This window comes from Lithobates pipiens, unplaced genomic scaffold (genome assembly GCF_037356315.1).
Source record: "Lithobates pipiens isolate NorthernLeopardFrog02 unplaced genomic scaffold, aLitPip1_a1.2 Scaffold_27, whole genome shotgun sequence".
Classification (NCBI taxonomy): Eukaryota; Metazoa; Chordata; class Amphibia; order Anura; family Ranidae; genus Lithobates; species Lithobates pipiens.
In genome coordinates, this window is record NW_027507788.1 from 36,716,928 (window position 1) to 36,731,958 (window position 15,031).

The 15,031-nt window shown below is 45.4% G+C and overlaps 1 protein-coding gene and 1 long non-coding RNA gene across 2 annotated transcripts in view; both read left to right on the forward strand.

The window, feature by feature from the left end:
* Nucleotides 1-15,031, forward strand: part of LOC143933779 (cell adhesion molecule CEACAM1-like) — a 538,186-nt gene that overhangs the window by 89,162 nt on the left and 433,993 nt on the right. The window lies entirely within an intron of this gene.
* The window catches only part of LOC143933171 (uncharacterized), a 52,304-nt gene that overhangs the window by 36,370 nt on the left and 903 nt on the right, over nt 1-15,031 (forward strand). Inside the window, exon 3 of the long non-coding RNA XR_013263022.1 lies at nt 13,583-13,647. This is a non-coding gene — a long non-coding RNA (uncharacterized LOC143933171). The remainder of the gene's footprint in view (nt 1-13,582; nt 13,648-15,031) is intronic.

Consider the following 15,031-nt stretch of genomic DNA (forward strand, 5'->3'; position numbering starts at 1 on the left):
TCCTGGTCACATTATATATTTATTATTGTATTATATTTTCTTCACATATGTTCTCATGCACAGAGTCTTTGTGCCAAAACTTATGCCCTGTACACACGGTCGGGTGTGGGCTCTATTGGACCATTTGAGCAGGATCTCAAATTTTCCAACAAAAAAATCCGATATGACTTTTTCCAATCGTTTGTAGAGAATTCCGATCGGACAAAGTGCCACTCATGCTCAGATCAAATTATGAGACCAAAGCAAGTCCCATCATAATGGACAAACGTCATCACGTTCCAAACGATTGGATTTTCCGACAACTTTGTCTGACCGTGTGTATGCAACACCAGTTTTGGACAATCATACAGTCATCATACGTTTGTCACATGGGATTGCGCTAAAACTAAATATTTTTTACAAAAGTTCTCATGAGTCTTTTTTTGCCAAAAACATATGACCCATACACACGATTGGATTTTCCGACAAAAAATGTTGGATGTGAACTTGTTGGCTGAAAGTCCAACTTCTGTGTCTGCTCCATCGGATATTTGTTGTTGGACTTTCCACCAACAAATGTTGGCTAGCAGGTTCTCAAATTTTCCACCAACAAAACGTTGTTGTTGGAATTTCCGATTGTGTGTACACAAGTCCGACGCACAAAACACACATATGCTCGGAATCAAGCAGAAGGAGCTGCACTGGCTATTGAAACTTCCTTTTTCTCGGCTCGTCATACGTCTTGTACGTCACCGCGTTCCCACGTTCGTAATTGTTGGCCAACATTTGTGTGACCGTGTGTATGCAAGAGCTAAGCATATACAAGTGAATATACAGTATATATCATGAACATATATCACTGCAAAAAAACACATATATATTGTTGAACATATAGCAAGCTAATAAGTCCATTGGTGATAGTGTTTCCAACATCAAAAAGTGCTTTTAAATGAAGCTTCTAGTTCTTCCACCTCAGGTGTTCAATGGAAAGGTGGCAACTCACTACAGGTGTTTGACCACTTTTTAAGGTAGGTCAAATTGCGCATTTGGAATAATAAATTGATTCCCACTGCCAACACCACTCCGCTCCAATTGACCCTCCGGATGAAGCTAGGGAGACTAGAGAGAAAGTCTCATAGTGTAGTAATTTAAATTTTCTTTTAACCTCCTCGCGCCCGCCCTATAGCCGAATTACGGCCGTAGAGCAGGCGCGTTCGTTCGGGCGGTCGTCCCTGGACGGCCTGATGTTTACTTCCACAATTCTGTGTTCGCCGTGTCCCCCGGGGACAGGCAAACACAGATCGCTGTAAACGGCCAATCACAGCGGCCGTTTACAGCGTGATCGGCGTGTCCAATGGGAGATGATCTCATATGTAAACATATGAGATCATCTCGCAGCGCCGCTCTCCTTCCTCGCACAGACAGTGCGAGAGGGGAGAGATGAACGGCTGCAGCAGCAGCCGTTCTGATTCTGGAAAAAAAAAAATTAAAAAAATGAAATAAAAAGTGCCATCCGCCCCCAGCAGTGCCATCCGCCCCCAGCAGTGCTATCTGCCCCAGTGCCATCCACCCCAGTGCTACCTGCCCCCAGTGCCATCCACCCCAGTGCTACCTGCCCCCAGTGCCATCCACCCCAGTGCTACCTGCCCCCAGTGCCATCCACCCCAGTGCTACCTGCCCCTAGTGCCATCCACCCCAGTGCTACCTGCCCCCAGTGCCATCCACCCCAGTGCTACCTGCCCCCAGTGCCATCCACCCCAGTGCCACCTGCCGTCAGTGCCACCTGCCCCCAGTGCCACCTGCCCCCAGTGCCACCTGCCGTCAGTGCCACCTGCCGTCAGTGCCACCTGCCGTCAGTGCCACCTGCCGTCAGTGCCACGTGTCATCAGTGCCACATAGTGCCATCTGTCATCAGTGCCACGTATCAGTGCCATTTGTCATCAGTGCCACCTGTCAGTGTCACGTGCCATCTGTTGTCAGTGTCACGTGTCATCAATGCCACTTATCAGTGCCATCTGTCATCAGTGTCACGCGTCATCGGTGCCATGTATTAGTGCCATCTGTCATCGGTGGCACATATTAGTGCCACGTATTAGTGCCATCTGTCATCGGTGCCACGTTTCAGTGCCACGTGTCATCAGTGCCACGTATTAGTGCCACGTGTCATCAGTGCCACGTATAAGTGCCACGCGTCATCAGTGCCACATATTAGTGCCATCTGTCATCAGTGCCACATATTAGTGCCATCTGTCATCAGTGCCACCTGTCATCATTGCCACGTATCAGTGCCATCTGTCATCAGTGTCACGTGTCATTGTCCTGGTGCTTCAAAAGTGTAATAAATAGTCAACAAGTTAGATGTGTAACTTATGTTCCTAGAACACATGATGGCGCTACCTGCATGTTGGGCCTCTCTATGTGGCCAGGCTGTGAAAAAGTCCCACACATGTGGTATTGTAATACTCAGGAGGAGTAGCAGAATTTTTTGGGGGGTGTCATTTGTGGTATACACATGCCACGTGAGAGAAATAACCTATTACAATGACAATTTTGTGGAGAAAAAAAAAAAAATGAAAAATCTTAATTTTGCAAAGAATTGTGGGAAAAAAATGACAACATCAAAAAGCTCACTATACCTCTTACTAAATACCTTGGAATGTCTACTTTCCAAAAAGGGGTCATTTGGGGGGTATTTGTACTTTCCTGACTTGTTCGGGTCACAAGAAGCGAGATAGGCCACCAGTACATCAGATGTGATCAATTTTGTGCGATTCGCACCACAGCTTGTAGACTCTCTAACTTTCACAAAGACCAAATAATATCCACTAATTTGGGTTATTTTTACCAAAGACATGTAGCAGTATAAATTGTGACCAAAATTTATGAAGAAAAATTAATAATTTGCATAATTCTGTCACAGAAACAAAGAAATATGCGTTTTTTTTCAAAATTTTCGGTCTTTTTTCATTTATAGCGCAAAAAATAAAAACCCCAGAGGTGATCAAATACCACCAAAAGAAAGCTCTATTTGTGGGAAAAAAAGGACAAAAAATTCATTTGGGTACAGTGTTGCATGACTGAGTAATTGTCATTCAAATTGTGAGAGCACCGAAAGCTGAAAATTGGTCTGGGCAGGAAGGTGTTTAAGTGCCCTGTAAGCAAGTGGTTAAAGTAATGACAAAGTAATAGTAATAGTATTAGAAGAACAGAAGGCTGCGAAGACAGCGGCGACAGAAGACCAGGCCACCGCCAGTAAAAGAGCTGGAAGAAAGAGCGGAGGCCCGGCAAGAAGAACCGAAGAGGGGGACAAGACCCCGAAGTCAGAAGAAGACCCCCGGAAGGCGGCGAAGAAGAAATCCGGGCTCCTCCGCTAGTAAAAGAGCTAGCAGAAGATATCGGAGGACTCCGGCGAGAAGACCCCAGAGCTGTGCAATAAACTATTTTTAACCCTTGTGTGTTGTGTTTTATTTACATTTTTTTCACAGGTGAATGGGTAGGGGTACATTGTTATTAAAGGGGGCTCCTGGATTCCGATAAGCCCCCCGCCTGCAGACCCGACAACCAACGGCCAGGGTTGTCGGGAAGAGGCCCTTGTCCTCATCAACATGGGGACAAGGTGCTTTGGGGTGGGGGGGCCGCGCGGCCCCCCTTCCCCAAAGCATCCCCCCTTGTTGAGGGCACACGGCCTGGTACGGCTCAGGAGGGGGGGCACTCAATCGTCCTCACCCCCTTTCCTTTACTCTCCTTCGTTAGTCCTGGCTACCTGGAGCCACGTTCAAAATGAACGGACTTTTCTCCGTGCGGGAAAAGTCAGTTCATTTCAAAAGTACGGCGGACTAGCACACACACGGCCGTATTGTCCACTAGACAGGCCAGAACCAGGCCTGGTTGGACGTTTTGAGTATTAGCCTTCTCAGAGCCAATCAGTGGGAATCGCTGGGGAGTCTGGGAAGGGGTACTTAAGATGTGTGGGTCACGTGGTTAAGGAGAGGAGTTTGTGAGGGCCGTGTGGTCTGTTCTGGTTCCAGGCCCAGGGTAGCCCTGTGAGGGGTCCTGGTCACGGGGTGTTCGACACCCCGCAACATGTTCCTGTTAGATGCCCCCAATAGACCCGCCTGGTCTGGGGTAGGGATGCGTCTGTTCCCGAGTCTCAGAACCTGCTGGTCCGAGGCGCAGTAACTGAGGGAGGATTCAAGGTGTCCGAGTGTGCTCTAAGCTTGGAGGGACACCACAGCTCGTGGAAGTGACCGGGGGAGGACTCTTCGGAGGAGGGCCGACAAGTGGCATCCTGAGAAGTGCCTGGTTACTGAGTTGGGAAGGACATTGACGAATTCACGTTTTTCCAGTACCATTGAGGAGACAGAGGACGTTCCAGGTACTGAGGAAAAAGGTTCCTGTTCACCCTCAGTTACAACTTGTACAATGTACACATTCATAGAATTGCTTCAAGTTTTGAGTCAATTTGCTGACTGCCATGATCTCTGGCTAGAAATCTGTTTGGCCTTCAAGTACCCAGCTGCGAGTGGCTACTCTCTGGGTGGAATTAGAGACTTTGCTAGACCTGCAGTTCAAAGTGTCTGAGTTCTTTGCCCGTGCCCTCTGTTCCCATGAGAGACTGTGTTATTGGATGTTGCCACTGCAAAATAAAACCTTTCAAAAGGACTTTATTTGTGTCAGCGTTCAAGTTGTTGGGTATCAACCCTGGGAACCCCTAGATGTGGAAGAACAAGCCAAGTGGAGATAACCGGTAAGCTCAATAAGTCAAGGCTGCCCTACAAAGGGTTATGACCGCTACATATACCTATCTATATTAATATATAAACAAAAATCAGGATTGGGACAAAATATGTCTCATCTTCAACCTAATTCATGAATTCACTTATACTAATAACTATGAATAACTTGGTTTTCCATCTATGATTTGATATGTTTCTTCTTTTTTGCAGGGGAAATTAAGTGAAGAATCAAACTATCAGGTACATTTTACATATTTTAATATTAATCTGCATGCTATTATTTATACGGCAGTGGCTTTGTGTTTGCCATCACAGTGCATGCAGAATTTTTAATTTTTTTTATGTAAATTTGTTTTTATTAACAGTTTTTCAACACAAACAACATATACAAACATATGACCCAACCCCCCCCCTCCCACCCCCTCCCACCCATGCCCCTGTGCAGCCCCCCAGTCAAATACAAATCACTAAACACATTCATAGTCATAGTCATCAACCGTATTCCCCAGAGAAAAACTGTCTCCCCAAAAAGTAATGATGCACCCTGACTCCGAATGCACAACAGAAAAACCCACAGAGCACATAGCATCAATCTGCCCCGTGCTCCTATTGGCTATCCAGGAGTCCTCTCCCCACTCAGCAAACTAATTCAAAGTATCTTTGGCGTTTAGCCAGCCCTGCCACACTTTCTCAAATTTTTTGGAGCATCCCCTACTAAGATACGTGGCCTTGTAAAGTGGAAGTGCTTTGTTAATCAGGCTTTTCCAATAGGACACAGTAGGTGGTTCAGGTTTTTTCCAATACAACAGGATGGCTTTACGCGCATAGAACAAAGACAGAGATATCATAGTTCTTTGTGCCCTTCTAGGAGCCAACTCCTCCACCAGCCCCAGCAAACAAACCGCGACCGTAAGAGGAATCGGCACCAAGAGGACTGTTTGGATGGTATCTGTCACACCCCTCCAAAAGTCCCTAATCAGAGGGCACTGCCAAAATATATGATCAAAGCCAGCTCGGTCCTCCGTACACCTCCAGCACCCCGCCGCACCCGTACCATACATTCCAGCTAGCCTTGCAGGTGTGTAGTGTACCCTGTATAGAATTTTATATTGAATAAGTCTATCTCTGGCCGACACCAGAGTCTGGAAAGGATAGGCCCACATGTCGTCCCAGTCCTCCCCCCCAAAGTCCGCCACCAAAGCGCTCCATGTGTCCCTACATTTTTGTACCACACTGGGTCTATCAACGAACAGCTCTTTGTATACCGCGGATAAGGGCTTCAAAAGGTCCCCCGTTCACAGCACCCTCTCCAGAGGAGACACACCCAACTCCAAAGCATCCGAACCAAACTGGGTGAGGAAGGCGTGTCTCAACTGGAGGTAGCAAAAAAAATACCAGTTCGGTAAATTGTATTTCGTTTTCAGTTGATCAAAAGTGTATAGCCTGGTCCCCCCCACTATGTGCACGAGTTGTTTGATGCCAACCCTGGCCCATATCACCGGGTCAGGAATTGCACCAAAATGCAGCAGCCTGGGATTAAACCAGAGAGGGGCGTCCGGCGACCAGCACCCCCCTCTGTTCTTCATCAGGACCTGCGCCCTGTCCCAAGCTCGCACCGTTACTCGCATGGAGACCGTCAGGGAAGGAGAGGCCCCTGGACCCCTATACACCAGGTAGGATAAACTCTAATACGAGCCCATAAGGGCTGCCTCTAGTACCGTGGCGGAGTCCCCATCATCCCTCGTTAACCATCTCCTGGCGACCACCATCTGTCCAGCTATAAAATACTTAAAAAGATCCGGTAAAGCCAAGCCACCTTGACCCCAGGGCTCCTGTAAAACACGGAGACTTATCCTGGGATGCGCAGCGGCCCACAAAAACGAACTGAACAGACTGTTCACCCTTCTGAAAAGGAGCAGGGGATCCAAACTGGCGTGTTTCGCAAATAGTATAAAAACACTGGTAAAACTTTCATTTTCAGTAGGTTAACCCTACCAATCAGGGACAGCGGCAAATGTTTCCATGCATCCAGTTGTACCTTCACCATAGCCAGCAATGGAAGAAGATTGAGAGACATATAGTCACCCACTCTTGGGGACACCCTCACACCCAAATACCTGAACTCCTGCACCCATGCAATGGGGACCTTAGTGGTCGCCAATGCACGAGCCCCCCCGTCAATAGCCATAACGTTTGACTTCTCCCAATTAACCCGAAGCCCGGAGTATGTGGCAAAGGTGTCAAGCACCTTAAACACAGCCTCCAAGGAAGGCCCTGCGTCCTGCAGAAACAGAAGCATGTCATCCACATATAACGCTAAGCATTCCTTGATACCCCCTACCTCCAAAGCTCCAACCTCAGGGGACCTCCGCAAAGCTCTAGCCAAGGGCTCTATTGCTAACGCAAATAAGGATGGAGACAGTGGGCACCCTTGACGCGTGCCCCTGCCCACTTCAAACTGAGAGGAGATCAAGGCACCTATTTTGATAACCGCCCGAGGGTTGCTATAAAGTAGAGAAATCCAAGTGACAAAAACCTCCCCAAAACCCATGTGCCGCAGAACTGCTAGCATATATCGCCAGTCTACAGAACCGAAGGCCTTAGCCATGTCGAGGGAGACCACCACTCTCTCACCCGTCCTGTCATGTTCGACCTGCAGATGAGTAAACAGCCTGCGCAAATTGGTATCCGTAGACTTCTGCGGAATAAATCCCGTCTGATCTATGTCCACCAAGGTAGTGATGACTTGGGAGAGTCTGGTAGCCAAAATTTTTGTCAAGATTTTCAAATCTTGATTCAGCAATGCTATTGACCTGTAAGACGAACATGACAGGGGATCCTTACCCGGCTTTGGCAGTAGAATAACCTGCGCCTCTAATAGGGAGTCAGGAAGACACTTGTGTTCAATACAGTAGTGAAAGAGACCCTTTAGCCGGGGTACCAAGTCCTCTAAATTTGCCCTGTACCATTCAACACAGAAACCATCGGGACCCGGAGACTTATGTGAAGGGAAGGACCTAATGGCCCTCTCAATGTCCTCCTCAGTTATATCAGCGTCCAACATGTCCCTGTCCCCTTCAGACAGCACCGGGACACCCAGGGACGCCAACAACCCGTCCAGCTCAAGTGAGCTGTAAGCTGGGAGAGGAGCATACAGGGTTCTGTAGAAGTGTCCAAGATAGCCACAGGATCTGTGAGAATGTCCCCCCGATCGTTTTTGATGCAAGGTATGTTAGTCTGAACTCTCTGGTCCGCTACCAACATAGCAAGCAACTTGCCATTTTTGTCCCCCCGCTCAAAAAGGGATTCAGCCAGCTTTGTCCTAGACGTGTGAGCTAGCTCGGTGTAGTGGAGTGCCAAAACACGCCTCGCCTCCAGAAGTTCACCATACGTGACATCCGAATGGCTATTAGCATGTGCCAAAGCACACACCCTCTCCCTGTCCTGCAATTCCTGCTCTTTCTGATTATAGGACCTACGTGCCTGTTTAATAGCCGAGATATAGTGACCGCGCATGCAAGCTTTAAATGCATCCCACACCACGGTTGGGGCGGCAGATCCCACATTATCCTCCCAATACTGACCAAAGTGTGGCACATCCTGAGTGGACACCTCCTCTACCTCCAGCCAGCCAGGGTTGAGCCTCCAGCCCCCCCCCTAGAACCTGAGGTGAGACCAATATGTATTGACAGGGGCGTATGATCAGACAAACCACCCGCTAAATATGTAGCTCCGCCCACCAGCTGCAACATTGATGCATTTGCGAACGCCAAATCAATCCTCGATGAGGATCTATGCGTTTTGGAAAAATGCAAGTAACCTCTAGTAGTAGGGTTCTTCCATCGCCACAATTCTGTCAGGGAAGCCGTAGCCGCCCAGGCAGAAAGGTCAGCCGATGCCACTCTAGACGCATTTGAGGAGTCCAAGGCGGCAGAGAGTATGGCATTGAAATCCCCAGCAATAAGGAGAGGGAGGTGCATGTAGGGCGCCAATCTACCCAAAATATCATACAAAATCTGAACCTGGAAAGGGGGTGGAATATAAACATTAACTAAGACCACCTTGTATGTGCCAATATCAGCAACAACAATCAGATACCTTCCCCCAGGGTCCGAGATCACACAATGTACGGTGCAGGGTACCGCCTTACTAATTAAGATGGACACTCCCCTGGAGTAAGTAGAGTAGGTTGCATGTATCGCCCGTTGTACCCAGGCTCTACGTAAGGCCAGCACCCTGCTCCCGTCCAGATGCGTCTCCTGCAGGAACACCACATGAGGACTAAGCGGTTTTAAGAATTGAAACATTAAAGCTCTACGTAATTTGTCATTCAGTCCTCGGACATTCCAGGAGACCACATTAAACATTTGTCCCGCCATCATCCCCCATTAAACTCGTCCAGCAAGAGACACAATACACAATTAACAGAAGGAAATACAGTTGACCATGTGTGACATACGGGTAACCAAGCATAAGAAAAATAAAATAAAAACTGACTTGGAGGGCTGCATTTACTAAAAACCCCACCCCCTGACCCCCATAAACTCCCTGCTGCTGTGTAGCAAACCAAAAAAACAGGTACACGCAGCTTGTCCCCAAACCATGTCCTAAAACAGTCCTTGAGGGCATAACCATCATGAGGCCAAAAAGGACCTAAAGACACAAAGAAAAAAGTTGACACCCCCCTAAAAAACAATAAAAAGGGGGTGTGAAAGTGTCACCAAAATAAACTGTCATAAACACGGTGTCCGGTGTCCCGGAGCTCCCAACTCTGCTTCAGGACCCTCCCGCCTTGCTGCCACATCCGGACCACATATGCCCCCTTCAGTTCCGCATGTAGAATTGTTGGGGCTCTGGATGTACTACAGCTGTCAAGAAAGGGCCATAACATATGGTTGGATTTGTGGACCCTTTGTTCAGTCTGTGCACTGGATAGTGGTATGCTGAGAAAGAGCACAGACTACAGGTGACTTTCTACAGGGACTGGAAAGCACAGAATACAGGACTCACAGGAATGGCAAGAACTATAGAGTCTGCTGGTCTTAAGGGCCATACATACAGTCTGAATATCAGGCGGTTCAGTAGAAACTGGCTGACATTTGGACCGTGTGTACAGCAGTTGGTCTGAATGGGCCTAACTGAAAAAAGTCTGCTGATTGGCAGTGGCTGAGGGCGCTGACTGGTGTGTTCTGATGGGGGTCCATCCCTCTATCAGAACACAATAGCTCAGTGGAGGAGATTTATGTACTAACATTGAATTGTTGGTACAGGACATCCTCCCAAGCTCTTCAGTTTTTTCTCGTTCAGCCCACTGTGTTGAACAAATAAACTGATAGCGTGTACCCAGCTTAATGGGCAAGCAGGACACTGAAGCACTTACTGCACACAGGGCTCACAGAGAGCCAAGAGTGTGGGATGGAGCAGTAGTGGGATGGAAGCTGAGCTTACAGGAACACAGAAGGTAACAATGTTATTGAGTTACATAGAAGAGCACAGGAGTCTAAGAGAATGGAGGTGCACAGGATAGAGTTTAGGTACCTAATGAGTCTGGGACAGGAAGGATAACTGTTGGTACTGATGGGGAAGAACCTGCTTGCACACACAACAAAGGTGAGGGCCTTTGGAAGAGCCAAGGCACAGAGTCTAAGAAACCACCTGATCTTCTCCAGAGCTCCTGAAGGTGGAGATGGGTTGCACTGCAGATGATCCCCAGGTTGCGGTTCTTGAACCCACCTGAGCTACTGGTAACTAAGGCCAGCGATAGACAGAGCAGATTTGTTTCCTGCGAAAAAAAAGAAATTTGCTTAATTTCCCCCACCAACGCAGTTAGTGTTGGCAGAGGAATCCTTCCCACTGAGCCACTGTCTTCTCCTGGCGAGGGAGTGGGGAAAGCCGCCCCTCCTGGAGAACACAGATTATTACTTAAGGCTATGACAGCCGCTAGCGATAACTGAATGTAAAATGGCCGGCTTTAGGGCTGATGTGAAGGGGAAATGTGATGACAGGCTGTTGGCGGAAAATCCAACCATTTGTATGCTCCATCGGACAATTGTTGGCCAACATTCAGTGGACAAATGTTGGATAGCATGTTTTAAAATTTTCTGAGCGTGTGTACACACGTCCATTGGACAAAAGTACAAACACGCATGCTTGGAAGCAAGGACGAGCCAGAAGTGGTCGGTCTTGTAAACTAGCACTCGTAATGGAGAATTAACATTTGTAACGTGTCAAATTATGAAATATTGAAAATACAGCGCACAATTCTCTCCTTCTTTAATGGGATAATAATGAAGCTGCTTTGCTGGTGATACTGATGGAGTTATTGCAAACACATTTTCAATGGCTTTTTTTTCTAGTGATATCAAGAATAATATTATTATGCTTGTTTTTTCTTTTTCTTTTGTTTTTTGGGGGTAAGTTACCACAACACCATTATCCTGTAGTTTTTAAGATCAAAGATACAACTATGTTGGTGTCCCTTGTTAATTTTACATTGCATTTTTTTTTAATGTAACGGCCTACTACCAAACTGTCATTTGAAGTAAAACACATAGCCAAGTATTATTCTCCACAATTTTTTTATTATGCATTAAAAAAAAAAAAATTACACATGCTATCTGCCAATAGATCTTAACCAAAAAGTGCATTCTTTGCATCTAAAAATATACAAAATATACCAAATCAAATCATTATTATTCAACCAAAAAATAAAATAAAAGCCTCATGCATGTGTCCTGCTACTTAATATAAGGGTTCAGCAATGCCAAGAGTTTGTGAAAGCAGGGGTCCGTCATTCATAGATAATTCCGAAAATCATCTGGACTATTCTCCTGGAGCTCCCGCAGCAAAGGCGTATGACATAATTGGTCACGATTAATAAATCAACCATTTTTTGGTCCAAGAAATCCTCCTCCTCCTGGACTGGACTTGGGTCAAAGCAATAACTCCAAGGCCAATAATAAATAACACATTATCTCCTCCGATTCTGCAACATGGCTGGTTGACGAACGGCCATTCAGAAACAAACTGAATAGCGTGAAATGAAAAGCACGAATCAACACTCACCAAAATTAGCAGAAGGAGCCCAAAGGGTGGCACTAAAGAGCTGAAAAACAACATAGTACGTCACTATGTTAGAAATTGTTGGCCAATAATTGTGTGTATGCAAATGTGTATGCAAGACAAGTTTGGGCCAACGCTCTTCGGACAAAAGTCTAAGATTTTGTTGGCCAACAATCCAACCATGTACAAGTCTTTACTGAAAGCAAGGAGACTTAACAGGAATCTCTAGAAGCAGGTAGTGGTGTGCATGTACACCAAGCAGGAAACTTCTAGAAAAACGAAAGCAGACAGTAGACACAGGCGGTGCTAATGAAGGACAGGCTGAAACTCACAAGAGATCACAGAGGTGCAGGAATGCTGAGAGCTGTCAAAGCTACACAAGGAAAACAGTCAATGGGGAAAGGCTGAAAGACACTGAGGGTACAGAGAGAACACTGGAAGACTCTTACAGACAATAGAAACAAGGAAAATCCAGCTATAAGATTACTAGGAATATCAGGATCACTAGAACTCTGTCAGAACATAAAACACTAGGGGTATAGGGTCACCTGGAATCTTCTCAGGATAGCAAGGATACAAGTAGGTGACCATGGCAACCCTAGATACAAACAAATCTTGAGATTACAATTAATATTCTCAGGAAGCTAGGGACACTATTAAACTTCTCCACTGGGAAACACAGAGGACACTAGAAATCTACTCTGCAAGAAAACACTGGGGTAGACTAGGAAACTTCTTGGGCCAGTAAAAACATTAGCTGTCACTCAGGCAAAGCCTATAGCAATGAACCAAGCTTAAATATGGAGGGAGAAAGCCTGGCTGGGTGTGTAGCTAATTTAATTAACAGGTGCTTAACCAGTCTTGAACACGATAACAGGTTATAGTAGAACCTTGCAAGATAACCACTTCCAGTCTGGATCAGTCTCGACATTCCTCTCCTTATGTAACGTTGTTTCGCCCTGTGGCCACTAGGAGCGGGCCCACTGCTCGCTGTCAGAGCCGATGTGAGTGCCCGATGGTCGCTGGTGACACACGAGAACTGGGATCTGTGTGTGTAAACACACAGTTTCCGGTTCTCTGAGCGGAGAAGAGACTGATCATCTGTTCTAGAGAAGTATGAACAGCATCTGTCATCTCCCTTGGACAGCCCCCCCCCCTTCAGTTAGAACACAGAGAGGAAATACAATTAACCCCTTGATCGGCCCCTAGTGTTAACCCCTTCCCTGCCAGTGACAATTTTACACTTATCAGTGCATTTTTTAGCACTGATCGCTGTATAAATGCCAATGGTCCAAAAAAATTTGTCAAAAGTGTCCCATGTGTCCGCCATAATGTCGCAGTCCCGATAAAAATAGCAGATTGCCGTCATTACTAGTAAAAAAAAAAATAATAATAATAAAAATGCCATAAAACTATCCTCTATTTTGTAGACACTATAACTTTTGCGCAAACCAATCAATATCCGCTTATTGAGATTTGTTTTACCAAAAATATGTAGAAGAATACATATCGGCCTAAACTGAGGAAAAAAATTGTTATTTGTGGGAGAAAATGGACGTCAATTTTGTTTGGGTGCACGTCACACAACTGCGCAACTGTCAGTTAAAGCGACGCAGTGCCAAATTGCAAAAAGTGCTTTGGTCAGGAAGGGGGTAAACCCTTCCGGGGCTGAAGCGGTTAAAAGCCCTTACAGGTTACCAGTTTAGAGTTAAACAGGAGGTTTACATTATACTTTGCTTATGCTTAAAGCCTCGGTCCTATAATTACATTCCAGCCAATCTGACTTAGTTTCTTTCCACAAATAGGAACTAACACACAAAGACAAATCCATATACAGTACCATGGAGTCTGCTTCTGAAAAACACTGAAGGTAACAACACATTTATGTTCAGTATATCTTTTAATCTGTCTGCCTAGTTATTGCATATCAGCCACTAACTCCCATGACCATTTTCCACCTTTACATCCCTAACATTTTCACTGTTGCAGGCTTTTCTTTTTTGTGCATAAATACTTATTTTTTTTAATTAAAACGCGCTTAAAACCTCATAAAGGTTATATATTTTCTGAAACCAGACCCTGTAGAATAAAATGGTGGTGGATGCAATTTTTTTTAGATCATACAAAATTTACACTACTGTTTATCAAATCTATGTTTTTACTTTAATCACTATAACCCTATAAGATGTACCCATACATGCCCAGAATGGAGTGGTTAAAACAGTGGCAGCCATCATCCTGGTACCAAAATTTGGGTTTTTACTATAGAATTGATCCGAATGGCTCTTCAATCCCTTGGATCACTTCTATAGGGTGCAGAAGGGGAGCTGCCCCGCTGCTGCCTTCTTCCTTTACCAGGCTTTTCTGTATAACCCCCGACTGGTACACTTGTGAAGTGAGAAGGGAGGAAGGTACATCTGTACCCACCACACCTCTGGTTTCTTAAGAAACCAAAAGCAACAACAATGGTCTGGTTTTGTGTTTGTTGTTTACAAGCTGTTATTGGCTTGTAAAGCATTTGATCAAACTGATCTCAAGGGTCAAGTGGTTAAAGGTCTTTACAGGCCACAACTTTAGATTTAACAATAATTGGTGGCCTTAGAAATACAGTTCTCATTCTGGTGTGCAAGATGATACCTAATGTGTGGCACAATTGGCATTTTCATAACCAACGCATGAGTTTGTATTCATATGTGTGTGCGCATGGGGACAGGGGACCTAAATAAAAAAATAAAAATAAAAAAACTATTTTTATTCTTTCAACACAATGGAAAAATCACAGTGGGGTTCATATGTGAAAAGAGTAGCTCATATTTACTTTGCAAACTAAATTTTCACTTAGCTTACCGAATGAGATAAATCTTTGGCGACTTCAATCATATCTCATCATGTGCAAAAAATGTTTTTTTTTTCCTTACTCATTAATTTTTTATTTATTTTTTTAACTGGATTTTCGCTTAGGTTTGTTTCATTCACAAGTCTAAATATAAATTACATTTGCAAAGTGAACATGCTCTACTCCTTTAGTAAATCAGCCTCACAATTTTGCAATGCTAGCAGGAATGCAAGCCCAGCAGATAATTGATTCAGTACCTAGGCTTGTGCTGGACTGAAGGTGTCATTGACAGTTATGGATTATAGTATTAACCCTGATGGGACCTGGCAAAGCCTTGGAGACCTGGTGCCATTTTGTGTTAGGATAACACATGTAATTTTACCACTTTTTTTTTAACCTTTATTTCTCTTGCCTTTCT